Below are 17,070 nucleotides of genomic sequence, written 5' to 3'. Positions count from 1 at the left end.
GGTGTGTTAGCGTGCATTGATACAACTCTCAGGTAAAGAGATGGTATTTCTACGCATGTGCAGATAATGACATCTTTGTTGGATAGTGCATATATATGTGAAATTCGCTACAATAAAACCTGTTGCAAGTTCACCGCTTGTCCTGGTCATTTCTTTGTGTCGTCCTTGTGTTTTATTGCGCTGAAATTCTCGTAATAATGTACCAATGTGCCCAACTCGCCACATTATTCATGTTTTAAGCGTTGTATGTGGGCGTCTTGGTTGCAAAATAACCTAAATCTTGCATCCTAATCTGGTGCGTAAGGCATAAAAGGCTCTTAGCGGAGTCACCTGATGCTTTTATATTGGTTATTCAGTTTGCATGATCTTCCACAGAAGTAGCTGTAGGCCCTTTTGCCGCAATGACAGTACTGTTCACAGTATTCGTCGCGGGGAGCGCGGCTTGCCACTTGTAGCGGTCACAGATATTGATCGCCGACTGTGCCAAAATATGCCGCAGTCTGAGTAAAATCACTAACCAAAAGAAAAAGACATCACTTGGGTTCAAGAAACGAGACAGAGTAAGCCGAGAAATAGTTCAAGGCTCCAATACACAAACTGTCACTCTTAAGAAATGGTGTTTCTCATAACATTTTAATACAGTCCCTAATTTAGTACAAGTTTTCGTATGATGTTTTGGTTTCTTCTACACTACAATGATGTTGCTTGTTAGACACTGGTGTTTTGATGTGCACGTTCTTTTGTATTGGTATAAAGACAACTGTGAAAAAAGATTTGCCTTTGTAACTAAAGTTTGGAGACAGTGCCTGTCAGCTCATATTTTAATCTGTTTTTCATTTCATCTGTGCAATTACACCAAATGTAAACTACAAAAGTACCCGTAGTCAGAATCACAAAGGTACAGACCTGTGTAATGATTCTGTGAGATCCTAGGAGTGGTCAGCCACACAATGCAGCACAGGTAGAATGGCATCCTGAGTTAAAACAAAACAATAAGAATTGTAAGATGCATATCAAAAATTTTATGCTGTGAGGCATTTCGCATGTATAATAATCACCACATTTGCATGCAAAACAGTTTTGCAGAATAGTTAAGCAAGGTAAATCAATGTCTGGCCACGGGATTGTCAGCCAGGGCTACTCATGGCAATGGTGGCTATATAGCATATCGTTTCAAGTGCAGCTTTTGCAGGGTACATGAATTCAAGAAAACTTAAGTTCACATAATACATGAGACCTACAGTTAGAAGGATGTGTTACATCCAGCACCAAGGCCACGAGTGGCACTGCCTAACGCTTCCAGGGCCAGACTTAGTACACTCGCAGAAATTTGCAACAAAGTGAACAGGAGGAAGAGCTGTTGCTTTAACTCAATAAAAGATTGCATGCTTCATGCAGATGTGAATACAGCTCCTATCAGCAACGAGTTGTCCTTTGGTCCAATTCACTTCTGTTCTTTTTTTCTTTCCTTGTCTTCATTGTTTGTTGGTGCCATATGGTTGTGACGAGCAGCTCAGTTCCTATTCTTGTTTTACTACATGGTGTAAAATCATCCAAACGTGCTTAAGCCTCTTAAGAGTAAACTTCAACCATTTTGTTTGAACAATATTTTTCTCTTTGTGTCACACCTTAATGTACTGCTAAAAAATGCTAGACAATGCTATACAGAAGAACCTACATCCACACAATCACACATCTGAAAACTGCACAGTCTATGACTTAAAGATGTATACATACACATTTTATACATGTCTACAATGAAAATATATGTTACTGTTCTAATATGCACACTTAGCATACTGCATAACAGTCAACTGGTTCCAAAATGTTTTTTTTTTGTTATCACACATACGATGGATCCAATTACAAATTTAATTCTGGCAGTGACTGAAGACACTCCCAAAAACTTTCTAATGCAATCAACGAGAATTTTCAAATTTAGAGCAGTTGGACACAAATAAGGCAAATAGTTTTATAATCCTAAATAACGAACTGTTATTGTATATGACGGTAAAAGGCCATGCTCCTGAAACATCAGCACTGTTTATCATATAAGCACATTATTATATTTTTACTTACTTTCCTAAGGATTGCGCTGAGTGATCTGCTCATGTGAAAATGTTTATGCATAGCTGTGTCGTGTTATCACTTGTGTTTTCACATTTGTATTAATGCTACTTTATGTGCATGCAAGCGTGCCCATACTACCTTAAGCTGAAGGCCAAACACTATGCTTACAAGGTACATGCATTTCATAATACTAAGCAGTGGACTTAGAGAATGAGCAACTGTATTAAAAAGTGTGGTTCTTTGGACACACATCAAATGACATTTGCCTGGAAAACAAACATTTTGCTAAAATCATGACTTACTCCAATTGGTACTAAGCATAAAGCATCAATCAAGAAACTTGCATTTACCAGACACCACTATAGACACTAGGACCTCTTTGGCTTATTCACAGTCTGGCACAATGTGCTTAAGCTGCCTGTAAACCCTGGAAAGTGTTCATGATACTTTTTTTAAATAGATGGGAAAACTTGAGAAGGACCTAAAATTAGGGTCGGTGAAGCAAAGCAACTTTTTAAAAATTCCACTCTGTTTATATGCATATGTTCTATGCATATGATGGTGAAGGCAAATGATGTACTTCCCAGGCAGCACAACCAGGCTGGCCCCAGCACGGCAATATCCCGGCAAACACCGGCACAAATATAGGCCCGAAACCGGCAGCGCTACCCGCGTCAAGAATGGCCCAGCGCGGCCATGCCACTAAAGGGCCTATTTCGGCCATTGTGTGGCAGCGCCAATACAGGCAGATAGCCGGCTCTGCCGTTCATTGCCATTCTAGTGTCCCACCTTGCCTACTGGCAGCGCCGGTATTGGTCAATAGCCGGCTCTTAGTTAATTTATTGTCCCGCATTACCCACTGGCATGGCCCTATTGGCAGATTGTGATGTATGTGGGCGATGCCGTTATTTCCTACGATTTTAAATTACGCAAATATTGCACGATAGCTCGATGCAACATGCCATAATCTACTATAAAATCACCAAATAATATACACAATTTATTTATTGGTCTTAAAATAGGTTGATACAGATTGTCGCTCGTATCTCCAATCCTGTGGGCCACCTACGAAAGCTTTGTTTATGACGCTACGGGGGGTTGAGCCGCTTCGGCGTAACGCCGCCTTCTGCAATAGTCGACGGCGCCTGGCAGCCTTATTCTTATGAAGTCTTGCGCTTGGTTGATGTCGATGTCTGCGTCTCTCAGGCACCATCTGCATACAATACATATACTTTTATTATCACAACACTGTCAGCATTGCATAATATAAGCAAAAGGTACAAAACTGAGAAATTAAATGCGTATCACCTGTTCCCACTCTGCATAGCCGCGTGTTAAACAGTCTCTTGCTTTTATTTCCATCCATGCTGTACGGCAGTTGAACTGCATGGTCCATGATGGCGTTCAATATATTGAAGGCAATCTCCCACAGATATGATTTCTCCATTCAAACAAATTATTGAAGCTGAAAAAAAGAAACAGAAATACGAAAAAAAATTAGGTAGGAAATTCCGCTGCATCTAAACATGCGATTTTTGTTCTAAGTAGGCAATTTTGATGAATTATGCCTTCATCGCGAGACTTCTCGTAAGTGCTTGTGGGTAGCTGTACTTAGCCTTTGGCAATGCGTAAGCTTTTAGAACAGAGGTAGCAAAGAAAGGGTGCTTTGTTTCATGATAAACACCTAAGCAAGCTGCAATACAACAGATTATACTCTTGCAGGAAGTTCTGAACACCAGTCAGCTCGCAGAATGTACTTCCTGAGTAAGGAATTACGACAATCCAAATTTGGTCTTCTTGAGTGTACTAGCCGAAATGTGCCGTGCTGCGTGTTTTCAAACAGACAGTGCGTTTCAGCTGACGCTGAAGCGGTGCAGCACCGTCTACGTACATAGCAAGAAGTGGCCGTACATTATCTCTGTAAAAAAAGAAAATACACGTATTAGGCAATGCACTTAGTTGAAACACTATACTTGAGAATAAAAATAAGACAATTGTACTTACCTTGCGATAATTGAGCTTATTTCGCAGTAAATGCAGTTTTCCAACGTTTGGCTAGTTGTTCATGTTTCACCCAATAGCAATGTGGAACCAAGCTTGTAGTGGCGAAGGTCAAGCCGCTGGTACTGAACACGTTGCTGGACAAGTTGATGCATGCTTCGCAAGCAAAACATGGTGAAAGAAATATGGGCTACGACAGCTCACAGGCAGAAGCAGAATGTGTACGGGTCCCTCGTCCTCCGAGAGTCACCACGTTTCTTTGGAAGCGGGCGAGGTCCCCGCAGGGAGCAACATATTTGACAATTATTCACGCTTCTTTGTGCGCCCATCCGGTTCTGATTAGCAACGCAGGCTCGGCTGTGCGCATTATAGACCGTGCATACCTTCGACACTGCAAAGCGAGGGAACGCAGGGAAAACGTGGTGAGAGTGAAACGCATTCTTGGGGCTTTGACGTCACTTCGCCTGATAGTAGTGAAGAACGACACGCGGACGTTTTTTTTATTCTTTTATTTATTTATTTATTTTTATTTTTACAAAAGCTGCTGCGGCTGAAGGATCCGTAGCACTTGTGCTGATTTTATTATATATTATAGCTGAAATGTAAAACATGACAAATGAACCTGTAAAACAACTCAAAGTGATCAATGAATGTGTTCATTGTTATTTTTTGGCACTGCTTATCCCAGGAGAACGGTAGAGCAAGACAACGTGTGCGCAAAGGGGTAGTCCGGCGCACATGCATCACTTGCTAACATGCCCCCATGAATTTCTTGCTTCTAGTTAAATAATACAACCTCCCCCTTCGAAAAAAAAATGAATAGACACATAGGAGCGGCAGCCGTATCTAAGAAACATCGCGACAATACATTACGCGGCGCATAACATATAAGTGAAGCCCAAATAGCGAGTACAAGAATCTCGTTCAAGTTCGCCATATTAATTTAATTAATTATGTTAGTATAGTGTCAAAGCCCGAAGGCTTTACATAAAAAAAGCGGGTAGTTTTTTTTTCTTCTTTTCATAAACAAGAAAGCATCAAACGTGGCCGCTGCGAGAAGAAACGTAGGTGGGAGGTTGAAAAATATGTCTTTTAAGCAGCGGGAGTAATAAAATAAATCGTAATAAACAAACACAAGCGAGATCGCATACGGCGACAAGGTAAACCAAGCGATGATTTTGTAGAAGCCGCATTGGCTACACGTGAGTAATTGTATGTAACAAAACAAGGACGGCAAGGTTTTGGACACTTTCGAGAGTTGCGAGACAGAACTGGTGTACTCGAAGATCTGAGACCCCACCATAGATTTATAAAATAAAAGCTTCCCATGAAGAAAATTTTGGAGCGAGAAACCAAACATGTGGTTGGCATGGGTAAATTGAAAACTCAATATACACATTCCAAAAACGTTGTGTGTGATGTGTATACCGAGATATTTATCTACAAGAGGAAGAAGTTACCAGAGGTGTGTCGTTGAGGGTGCAAGTGGGAGCCTGAATTTAATAAGGAATAAGGAAGCTTATGTATGCCTCCTTGCAAAGTCAAAACAACGATAGATATATTTATTAGCTCATATAAGATGCAAACGTCAGCAAAAAAATTATTCAAATCTGTGTTGCTCTCACAAAAAGAGTTCACCTACTTGAAAAATGTATATATATTTATATATATTTTAGTAGTTTTTTTCTTTATGCTAGTTCCACTTTTTAATCAGAAATTAATTTTATTCAGTAGCTTACATTTTTATCCAGTAGCGTTCTTCTTTTTTTTCCATTCTATATTCCTGTATTCTCCTTAATCTTAGCCTCGTTCTTCGTTCTCAGTCCTAGGTCGGTAACTTAACTCTTTCAGCCATCCGTCAAGGTTCGGAATGGCGCGGCGGGCCACAAACATTCCTGTTCTTTTTTATATTTTTCTTTATTTTCTGTTCCCTTCCAACGGAGAGCGCCTTGTGTAGTCGTCTTGGTCGTCTGACCAAACCTTTTCTCTTCACTCCCCCCCTCCCACCCCCGTATATCTCTTGTGGCGTTGTCTCTGTTCTCGGCCTTCCCTTTTCTTTTCAGTGTAGATATATTTGGCGTCGTGCAAAATAAGCATTTCATTGTAAGTTAGCGTTGGGCTTGTCTCACATTCTTGTCTCTTCTATTGGCTGTTTTTTTTAGAAATATGCACCAATAGCCAGCAGAAACCTCTTTTTCAACATGGCGCAATTTCTTTTTGTCCCCGGTTCTTTCTGCGGGGAGGAATTTACGCCTACTGTGCCAGTTGGTCTGAAAAAAGTCATCTGGCATCAAAAAAAAAAAAAAAACAAAACAAACAAACAAAAAAAACAAAAAAAAAAACACGCAGGACAGAGTTTTCCGGGAAAGGCACCTAAGATTATAATGAAGCTGGCCACAGGAGACACTACTGCACAGTTCGATATGCTCTCTATGCAGAAAAATAATATAGCGAGCAGTCATCTAAAATGCCTTGTATTTTACTGGCAATAAAATTTACAGCCGCTACAGAAAATGAGCTAGCGACGGCATTACTGGCAAGCGGTACAGATGATTGCACCATAAAGTTATGCAGTATTTTGCAATTCACTACCTGCAACACTACTTAAACGACGCACATGTAAGCGCACATGCTTTTTAATTATATACCCCCTTGAATTTGTTATTGCGCCTATCGAGGATGCACACGGCATGCGCGCATTGACGCATTATAATGGAGTGCCCTTGTGCCACTTGTTAACAATGTCCGATCGAATGATTCAACACAATAAATACAATTACGCGAAAGTTAACAGCCTTTGTAATAAAACGAAAAAAATATTCAGAACTTACATAATAACTTAGTAAGAAACAAAAAAAAATACCAGAGTGATCTCGTTGCAGTTGGCGTGCGTGGTGAAAAATTCAAATAAAAATTGGATGCTGTAAACATATATAATCGGGAGTGGCCAGCGAATGCTGCGTGAAAGGAAATATTGAAATGCCGTTCTGTTTGACAGGCCGATATTTACGGGTCTATCAGAACTGCTAAACAATGTGGCTATGCCTATAGCTTCGAACGGACGTTCTTAACCAATGTTTAGAGATGTACAGCCAATGACGGCATTCTTACGGCAAAGCAGGCCCGGGATAGCCAGTTGCGACGCCCGGCCTAGCCATTAACGGGCATTCACCGGCAAAGCAGGGCCATCGCTGGATGTCTGTTACAGTGGCTTTGCCAGCACTGGCATTACGGAGGCAACGGCGGGCCTTCGCGGCCCAGCCAGTGCCGGCTGAAAACCATCATTGGCCCTAGTTGGCCCCATGTGATGTGCTGCCTGGGTTGAACTGTGTTTTTAACACGCAATACTAGCGAGCACAGTTTTGCAATAATGTGATAGAGAACAATGATAATAATGCCACACAAAACAACCTAGTGAATATTTTTTAAAACTAATTGCACAAGCTTTTCGTCGTTATTCTGATGCACACATCTGCACACTGTGCACCAAGTCTTGTCGGTTTTATTTTTGTCACATAGTAATTTACATGATACATTTGTCCTCAAATATGTCATGTTGGGCTCCTTCAGTATTTTTATTTTCTTACTGGAACACACATGCCTATATATGTCTTCTGCCCCATGGAACAGGTGTCACAGCATTCTCTCTAACTGAAGCCACAAAACTACCCATTGCAGGTAAAAGATACAGGGTAAAAAAAAATCTAGGTAAGAGCCTACCTATGCCTCTGTTGCTGAAAAGGGGAACTTGGAAGGCGTCTGATGTCCGGCTATGAAGCTGCTTCATCCTTACAGCTGGCAATGAAACGGCTGCAGTCTTGAAACATAAGTGAAAAATTAGACACAGCAATGTTACATAGAGCCCGCAACAGCATGGCCGCAAGTTGATACGGGATTACTTCTGCTGCTACGCTGAGTTTTGTATGCTGTTCAGCTTACATTATTGGTAAACTATGCTTTCCAAAATTTTATATTTTGCCGTTACCCAACTCATGCCTCTATGCACTTAAGCCATGAAATGTTTACTGATCACATAAACTGAATGGCTTCCAAGACAAATTATTTCGGTCAAGAGGATGCATAATTAATGAGTGTCACTGACATTGAATACCAAGGTAGTATCTCTTTTTACAATAGACAATGGCGGACCTAAAGCACATTTTTGTCAGATTTGGGTTGATCAGCCAGCCATTCTTTTTTTTACCAGCAGCAGGAATTGAGTTAATATTACTCGTGCACAGTACGATCACACTGTCAAGTGTGATAAGATCCTGAGTTTGAAAGGGCGACATTGTATGAATTTGGTATGTAGAAATCAAAACTGAATATCTGTACGCAATGGTGCAGCAGCAAAACAAACATTAAACAAGTCAAGGCATCCAGTGCACAGAGCGAGCAGTCGAATAATAACATTGTACAATCGCCGACTATATAGATATTGCATAGTGCTTGCCTGGGAGGCGTAGTCACTGCATCAGCAAATAACACAGCCACCGCGCTACGTTCCCGTGATCTATCACCGCCAACGCTGACGCGTAAATTAATGTTTGGTCAAGCCAACCGCATCGTTTTCTGCTCGCGAAGGGTAAAAAGACGGCGTATCCGGTAATGTGAACGGTAATCTAAAGACCAAAGTCGACGGGTGCTGGCTCCCCAAGCTGCGCGGCTAGGCGCAGCAATCGCGCACTGCCTGCACAATCAGCGGCGTGGGCGCAAAGAGACAGACGCCGGCCCGGAGCGTACCGGCAAATCTACACAGTGCACGCTTAGTAAGCGACCTACTGCACACAACCGTACGAGGAGATTGGCGCCACGTAAGCGGCAGCTAGCAGATACCGCGCACAAAGAAGCGCCGAAACCCGCACACACGCGCGTCGCAGTAACGAGTTGACACATTTTAAGGCCGCGGTTAGGCGGCGAAGCTTGGCGGCTTAGCTCACCCCGCACTGCACGGAACTTCTCTGGTAGTGGCTTGCGCTTGGGGAAACATCACGAACGCTCAGAGCCATCCTATTAACAGACCTCGAAGACATCGCAAAGTTCCTCATCATCTAAAATCATGTTTTCTAACTACTCTCGCTCCACTCTAAGCACTCGCTTCGAATACGACAAAGCTCGCACAAACACGGTGATCGTGCAAGGCAGTTTGCAAAATGGTTCGGGACGGCCAACTGTTGCACTGAGGCCTTCAATAACTCGTATCAGCGCCTCTGAACACATATGCATACACAGAACGTGCAGCGGTCGTTGAAAATCACTTACCGTGGAGTCTTGGCTGTTCGAAACTGCGGGAGACACCAACGACGGCAGAACAATGCGCCGACGCTGGTGGTAATGGCTGCCGCTTGGTCGCTTCGAGCGCGCGCACTCCGCATACCCGTCGGCGCGGCGTTTCGAAAGTTTCGGTACGGTGGCGTAGTTTCGGGTTTGGCGCGGCATTCTCTGCAGCGCCTGCAGCGCTAGCGCGGCTACTCCAAACAGAAAAACAACGCGGACGCACATTGCGCGGGATATTTCGAATCTGAGTGCAGAAATTCTACTGAAATTGTCGCTCGGGGTGACAGCCATGTTGGTCATGGCAGGCGGCACCTGGCGGCTGAGTTGTTCTTTAGCTGTTTGCCTCGGGTTAGATATGGGCGTATTCAGCACTCCCTATCTACCCAACGCCAGTTATCTTTTGAGAACCCCCATTTTACTAACGCAACATCCCCTTAATGTTCATCTGAATGAGGTCGAGGGTAAAATAAAGGTTCTAGCTTGTTTTACTCCATCTCGTGGGAGTAACTGTTTTGAGCTTGGGAGGAAAAAGGGCATGTCAGCTGCTAAAACGCCCATATGGGCTAATTTGTGTTTACAGTGTACGTCGGACTATAAAGTGGCCTTTAGAAAACTGCGCGCCGACCCCGAGTATTGTGACGATACAAAGAACCAGCCAAGTCAAACCAAGTTAAGCAAAGGAAACGAAAGTTATAAAGCTAGGAAAGGGCCACCAGCTTCGCTATTTGCCCAGTCTTTGCACCACTTAGTTTGAAGCTGCTCCTAATCTTTTGTCATTTTTGTGTTCGGACCACACTGCCGATCCGCTCAGCCTACTCTACGTGTGCGGCGTTCACGCCAGCTGCGCGCCGGAGCACAGGTGCGCGGCGGCTACGGCTCTCGGTTTCCCGGCTATGTCGACACTAACCCAACGCAAACCCATGATGGAATAATAGGATGCAGGCGAGCAACTTAAGCCGGAAGAAATCACCAAGGGCATTGGCTGGAGAAGAGCCGGGGCCAGCAGGGCGGGAGCTCAACGCAGCGACGCTGCCTTATTGGATGGGTCGGTGCTTGAACGCGCCGGCCCGAAAAGACATGGAGTTACTCCCAAGACAGGGGTCAAACGTGGAGTCATCAAAGCTAGCAGGATGTCACCGCTTCTAAGAGAGGAAATCAAGATGGTTATCAGGCCCCAGGGAGGCCTCAATATTCTCAAGATTGGTGCTCCTACGGTCACCACTGCTTTCTTTGCAGCTGCCGCGATAACAAAAGAAGAGGGCATGTAAGACACAGTCTGCCCAAACCCACGACAGGATATCGTGGTTGTAAGTACTGCAAGACGCATCAACGTGGACCGCTACGGTCGCATGCGCCAACTGAGGATACGAGAAACGGTTTACGAAGTCAACGCGTACGTGACGGGCCCGGACAACACTGCCACGGGAGTGATACGGGGAATTCCTAGTCAAGACGGAACCCAACAGCTCTATCGCAAGATACTCGATCGCAAGATACTCAACGCAAGAAATCCAACGGCGCTAGCAGCCAAACGCATAGGAACGGCAACCACTGTGATAGTGGCATTTGATGGACTGAATGTGCCAAATCTATTCACGTACGCTGCCACGCTGATGAGACGCACGTTGTACGGTAAACCGATCGACGTGTGTTACAAGCGTGGCCACCTAGCCCACTGCCTGGACGTGTGCCCCAATCCAAACAATGGTATCTCCCGGGGTTGTGGGCCTGCAACCCAAATCAAGGACATCAATGTAACCCAAAGTGCAACTTGTGTGGTGGAGCTCACATGACTGCCGATAGGACATGCAAGGCACGACACAAGACTCCGTACCTGGTCTACGCTGGATGGCTGATAATGGCCAAGTTATCTGACGTCAGCCACCCCAGAATTTGCTACGGTGGCCGGTGCGATCTTGGGTTACACAGTTGCATTTGGTAGCGGCAGCAGTGCGACGCTCCTTCGACGGACAGCGCTTGACAAATCTCTCCTGTTTTGCAGGTTGGTGCTTTACTTCGCTGCTCTAATTTGCTTTCGTACTGCTGCTGCTGCCAAATTGCAAAAGTGTTTTTCGTTGCCCTTTTCCTTTGTTTCTTAGCTAGACATGGGTAATGATAGTGATGAATGCCCTGAATGCTCTGAACTGCTTCGGGAACGGGACAGTTTGTTACTTGTAAAGGGTGTGAATTAAGCTATCATTTTGGCAGGTGTTCCGGCATTGAAGCGAGAACCTATAATAGGAAGAAAGCGCACGGCACTCGGCCTGAATGTGAAGCAAACATGCTCGCAAGCTACTCTTCGTGTTGGCGTCACTTCTCTCCTGAATCAAGCACCCAATGAGCAGGATATTGCAAGAGAGATGTCAGTCATTAACAAAAAACTCAATGCATTGCTGCCTCTGAGAGAAAAAGTCGAGTCTCTTCTGGAACTGAAAAACGCAGTCATAGGTGAACAAAAGTCAGCGCAACATATGTCAGATAAATATCAAGAAGTTCTGAAAAAGCTGTCAGATCACGACAGTGATATCACCACAATTAAGAATCGCATGGAGCATGTAGAGAATTCTGCAGCACAAAGGGAAGTTGCAGAATTAAAAGATCAAATAAATGATTTAAAACAATATGGAAGAAAGCTCAATCTATAAATCCATGGAGTAGTCTATGAAGCGAAAGAGGGTATTCAATCTAAGGTAAACAATATCGCTGGGAACCTTGGTTTGGCCCCGCTGACTGATGATGTGTAAGCTATTCACCTCTTGCCTTGCCCATCAAAGGTGATCGCACGCCTACGATCATAGTGTGCGATTTCTCTCGCGTAAAACAAAGAAAAAGTGGCAAGAAAAGGCTAAGAAATTAACAGACACTAAAGCACATGTGCGTTTCTATGACAACTTGACACCTCTAAATAAGCATTTGCTATGGCTGGCACGTCACACCGCTAAGGAGAGGGGCTACGAATTCACGTGGCAGAGAGATGGAAATATTATCGTTCGTACAGCAAGCGGGGAAGCTGCATTTCACATTAGAAATGAATCTGACCTTGAAAAAAATTAAGCACAGAGACTCCTCATCGGATAGCTTTCTCCCTGTAACAAATGAATATACAGGAAGAAACTAGGTTTTCTAGCAATACATAAGAATCGTCCCTATGTTTCTAATGTAATTAAATATGGACAGAAAACGTAACCCGCACACCTATGTATACCACAGTGTTGAACAATTTAGAAGAACTGTAGCATGTCCATATCCTGCACAGAGCAATAAATTCTCAATACTCTGTCTGATGACAAGAAGTTTAATTAACAAATCTGATGACATTAGTGTTTATCTCAGCATCTTAGATTATAAATTTGATGTTCTGCCGTTTACGCAGACGTGGTTCACGAATTGCCACGACGCTGTATCACTAGATGGATATTCCAACTTATCACATCGGAGAAGAAATAGTAAAGGAGGAGGTATCTTACTTCACTTTCGTAATGGTATAGGATATACTTATCTTGAAGACTTCTCTACGGTACACGTTGACTACGCAGTTTTGTTCTTAAATAAAATGGTATAATTAAAGTTTTAATTTACAGGCCTCTCCCCTAAAAGATGAAATCAGGTAGTGTGGCGTCTAGAAACGTGTCTGATATTTTCTCAACGTATAATTGTGAGATTGTAATTACGGCACCGACAAGAATAACTGAAAATCGTGAAACTAGTATTGACTTGTATTTCACGGATTTCCTATGCTCTGATGTTATTTCTGGTGTACTAGCTTCTGATCTCAGTGACCATATTCCATTTTTTGATATCCCACCTATTCATAAACATGAGTTAAATAATTCAACACAACATTCTTGTTAGAGACAATTTAATGAGGTAACATTGATCCGTTTTTGCGAATTAGCCCTTTAGTTGGACTGGTATGAAATATACAATGAAACAAATCCCAGCCTTTGTTCGATATACTCCTGAAAAAATTGCGATATACGCAATTGCTTTCCCACTGACTCGTCGTACAAAACACAAAAGGTCGAAGAAGCGCTGTATAAATATGAAACTCTACAAGATAATTGTTTACAAAAACAAACTTTTCGCCAAGTTTTTAATAAGTAGAGATTTAAACTAACCTCATACTTTCAAAATAATGAGAAATAAACTAAGTTTGACTTGAAGAAAGCTAAGCAAGATTATTATACCGACATATTTTTGAGAAACATATCCCGGAGAAAATATGGAAAGTTTTCAATAAATTGCGGTCGAAATCCAATCCATCAACACCAAACGAGATCAAGATCGATGGAAAGGTTTACAGTGGTGCCTCTTTGTCAAATAAATTGAATGCTTACTTTCTAACTGTATGTGCTAATAACAATGTCACCTCTAACGGTCCTGACCCTGCTTACTATCTGCTTAATTGTTCGGTAAGTTCACTCTATCTCGAGCCGATGACGCCTTATCAGATACTGAAGTACGTGCCATAACTAAGAATAATTTCTTCTACTAGAACTAACTATATTAAAGCGGAAGCAGTGAAAACTATAACTGATGCAGTTGCACCTGTCCTGGTGCACATATGTAACCTAATGTTGGAAAAAGGAATATTTCCGCAACAGTTAAAAACACCAAGGGTGTGTGTCAATCACAAAGGCAGGAGTCATGACGTTCTTAATAATTACCGCCCAATTTCAGTTTTATCTAGTTTTTTTAAATTGCAGGAAATGTTATCAAAAGCCGATTAACATCTTACCTCAATTAAACATCAGCAATAATAATTGATGAGTATGGTTTCATGTAAGAAAATTGCACTGAAATGGCACTTGTCAAAATAAAAGAAAATTATTAGTAACATTGAAAATAAGTTTATTAGACTTGGGTTATTTCTAGAAAAAAGCGTTCGATTTTATTAAACATCAAATATTATTACGCAAATTACCGTTTTATGCAACGAGGTATTGCTCTGGAGCGTATTCGTAGCTACATATCGTCAAGAATAAAGTGCACAGTTGTAAACGGTATTCCATCTGCTTTTGGCACAATATGCACAGGTGTTCCACGAGGTTTCATTTTAGGGCATTTACTTTTCATAGTTTATATTAATGATATTATCAATGTATCTAGTTCAGCTGGCATAGTTCTGTATACAGGTGACACTAACATATTTTAACACGATAGCGTTTAGGGCCCCGTGTCGCAGAAAATCCGGCGTCGGCATCGGCATTGGGGCCCGCGGGCGAGAAAATCATGCCCAACCACCTTTAGGTATGCCACATTATTCTATCTTTAATGTTCCTTATACCTTGTCTCGCATTCTTGGCAAAGCTATTCCTGGGAATTTTGAGAATGACAATCCACAAACAAATGTCATGAAACAAAACACCCACAGCGCATGGCTTTTATGTTAAATATTTTAGACTGAAATATTAAAAGTGCGAAACAAATACGCAAACCTGAAAATGATGTAATTTATTTGGCGCCGTTGTGCACTATCTCCGGGATCGGCCCACGTAAGAGGCCACGTTTCCACCAGAAAGCTCGCCTACGTGCATAGCGTTCGCCGCCATACGTGCGGCATTGGCAACATACAATGCCATTTGCAACATACAACGCCGACTACTGGAAAACCACCTACATGACATTCTAATAGAATCCTGTAACCGTATCCCGAACATTACAATTATCCTGCGTTGGGTACCTGGTTATGCTGGGATCGAGGGAAATGAGTGGGTACATCAACGTGCCCGCGAAATTAACCTCCGGGCGCCCTCGATTCCTTGGCCAAATCCAACGACAGTGGAAGACGCCGCCACGTAAAAAGCAAATAGCTGAATACTACAAGAACATCAGGGAAAACCGCAGTATTTTACTCCACGCTCACCCTTTACTAAACACGGATTAAGTACAGGTCCTTCACAAAGTTCAGACTAACACTTTTCTCACCCCACTCATGCTCTGCAACTTCAAATGGCGTAGCACAGCTCACTGACCCAACTGTCCGGAGACATAGAACACATCCTGTACTTAAGTAACACTGCCATTACCTCTCCTTATTTCACTTACCTTCCCCCTCCTTCCTGGAGTGCTTGGCTTCACTCGGACTCGGCGGATCACCAGCGGGCCTTAGCGGAGCAAGCGCTTTTCTTTACTAGGCCTTAGTGCTGGTCTTCAATAAAGTTTCTCCCTTCCTTCGCCACCAGTGTTTGCCAGTAACCATTACAGTTGCATAGGCTGCAGTCGTCGAGAACCATGAGTAGCAGTCAGGAATCTTTGAATGCCATCGCGTTCCACTCTTAAAAGCGAAGCTTAAGCGTCCTTCCAATTTTGTCTCCGGTGATGACTTCTTGAACACTATAGCAAATGCAAACAAGTATTTGTCTGAGCTATCATAATGGGTAAATGCCAATGAGCTTCAGGTAAATGTAAAAAAAAGTTAGTGTTTAAACCTAAAAATAAAATTGCAACCTTGGAGCCTGTCCTCAGTTTCAGAGGGGAGAACATTGAATGCGTGAGGTCAACACGTTTTCTTGGAGTAGTCTTCAGTGAGCAGTTAACCTGGACTGGGTATATTAATTACTTGCGTTCCAAAATAATATGCTCAGTCAGATTGATGCATATATTAAGGCTTCTTTTGTCAACCCTGGCTAAATAAACAACTATATTTTACCCTTATCCAGTCACTTCTCCGTTACTGCTTATTTGTATGGGGTAGAACAACATTTACAAACCTAATCACCTTATTTATCTTACAAAACGGCAATTACAGCAATCGTTCATATTCCCTACACTTCGAGTACACGAGAATACTGGCGACCACTGGAACCTCTTAACATATATCAGTTAATAACACTCCGACAGGCAATAGAGGCTCATTGCTTCATCCACAGCAAACCTAACCTTAGCTTTTGTTAAGTTGCACGGCCTGATTTTGTTTATGAACTCCGATATGTCTCTCGCAGAACTCCTGAGGTTAGAACTAACTATGGGTTTCAGACTTTTGAACATACCATTATAACTTTCTTGAATTACAACAAAGGTATAGAAACGCTAATTCACGAATTCCCAAGTAAAATACTTTACAAAAAAGACATGAATCTATTCCTTAGGTCATAACGCACAACTTAAACCTACGGTAGCCTTAACGTGGCAGATTATTTACAACATTGCTAGATAACGGTGGTTGACTTATTTATTGATTTTTGTGTGCTCTTTCTTGTTTCCTTTCATATCTGTAATTTCAAAAATTGTATGTCGAAACCCTTATATATTGTACAGAATTACGGAAGTTCCAAAAACCACTGAAATGTGTTCGGACGTGGGTACTACGTGAAGGAAACACTAAAGGATGCTTCTGAAAGTCATATTCATGAGCATGACTCAGCAAAAATGACAATGACTAAGCGAAAAAAATAACACTCATAAACCACTGAAATGGGTTCGGAGGTTTGAACTAAGTGAAGGAAACAATAAAGGATGATGGTAGAATTCATAGTCATGACCATGATTGAGCAAAAATGGCAATGACTCATCAAAAAAGATCAACATTCAAAAACTATAGGAATGGATTCGGACGTGGGTAGTAAGTGAATGAAACACTAAAGCATGATGCTCGAAATTATAGCCATTAGCATGACTAAGGCTTTCGCATAAAGGTCTCTTAGGTGTTGCTAAGGAGACTCCTCAGGATTCATGACATGAATGTCATGACATGCGTGTCGTGTAGGTCATGAAAGAGCC

The 17,070-nt window shown here is 42.4% G+C and overlaps 1 long non-coding RNA gene across 1 annotated transcript; it reads right to left on the bottom strand.

Annotated features, from left to right (window-relative positions):
* Nucleotides 1-922: 922 nt before the first annotated feature.
* Nucleotides 923-9,443, bottom strand: LOC125944550 (uncharacterized). The gene is made up of 3 exons (XR_007466268.1): nt 9,334-9,443; nt 7,792-7,888; nt 923-974 (listed from the first exon to the last, which is right to left on the bottom strand). It is a non-coding gene; the product is annotated as an uncharacterized LOC125944550 (long non-coding RNA).
* Between the last annotated feature and the right edge of the window lie 7,627 nt (nt 9,444-17,070).

The sequence above is a fragment of the Dermacentor silvarum genome, chromosome 3 (assembly GCF_013339745.2).
Source record: "Dermacentor silvarum isolate Dsil-2018 chromosome 3, BIME_Dsil_1.4, whole genome shotgun sequence".
In the NCBI taxonomy this organism is placed as follows: Eukaryota; Metazoa; Arthropoda; class Arachnida; order Ixodida; family Ixodidae; genus Dermacentor; species Dermacentor silvarum.
This window is presented reverse-complemented; position numbering and strand designations above follow the sequence as displayed.